Here is a 1,169-nt window from a genome sequence, read left to right as displayed (position 1 = left end):
AACAATTAAGCACCGTTCTTGAACTCTAAACACAATTATAAAATAAATCAGTTCTCACTGCAAATATTATCTAAGTTTTAAAACCTAAAAATCCAAATCTCTTTGCAAAATTCAAGTTAAAAACCAGCAATAAAATCAGGTTTAGATAAGTTCACAAAATTACTAAATCAAATCTCTTTGCAAGAAGTAATTTTGTTCACCAAAGGTTTTTGTCAGGAAAATCAATTATATTCTCATATCAATCAATAATCCTAAGATCTAAATCCAGATGACTAATCAAAGATCTAGCATTAAAAACAACCTATGGTGAAGAACAAGAAAGATAATGAATCCTAAATTAACAGATCTAACAATCCATGAAATCCCTAATGAGAAACCCTAAACCTAACAAGCAGATCTACTCAGACATAATCAATGAAACACAAAACATCTTCTGAATAAATTGCATTAAGAAAGAGATTAAAGAAAAAGTAAAGGAGTTCTGAATCTTCTCTGAAGGAGTCTTGATTCTTCTCTCCAAAAACTCTCAAAAATCTCTCACAGGGTTTTGCTCTCAAAAGTTGCAGGGAAAAATAAAGCTTAGGTCTAAACAATGACCATAAAAATCCTATTTATACTCCTAAACACGGCCAGGGACCAATGATGCAAATATGGAAGACTTTGGGGCAACTTTGTAAATCTTCAAAACTTGTGGGAAAACTTCCAATTCTGACTTTGGCCTAGCATCGATCGATGCACATACTGTGTCGATCGATGCACTCTCTAAATTTCATCTCCCAACTTCATATCTCAGCCTCAATGCTTGATTAAGCTCTAAATCCTCCAATTTAGCTCCATTAAGCTCCCATTCATGCTAAATCCTATAAAAGACTCAAAAAGACTCTAAAACACCAAAAAGACTCTATAATTAAGACTTATATCATGGCTAAAAACACCTAAAAACCATGATATATCAACTCCCCCAGACTTAGCCTTTGCTTGCCCTCAAGCAAAACATAAACTTCATCTGTGAAAGAGGTTTGAAAACACACGAACTCATTTTCTTTTTAAAGTAATGTCATGATCATCCAAACCTTAATCCACATGCTTAGCAGATAAATCCAAATCGAACCACCATGTACTTCTCCGTTGACTTTCATAGCATCCCAAATTCAAACCAAATTCCACTA

The sequence above is a fragment of the Camelina sativa genome, unplaced genomic scaffold (assembly GCF_000633955.1).
Source record: "Camelina sativa cultivar DH55 unplaced genomic scaffold, Cs unpScaffold00597, whole genome shotgun sequence".
Taxonomy (NCBI): domain Eukaryota; kingdom Viridiplantae; phylum Streptophyta; class Magnoliopsida; order Brassicales; family Brassicaceae; genus Camelina; species Camelina sativa.
This window is presented reverse-complemented; position numbering follows the sequence as displayed.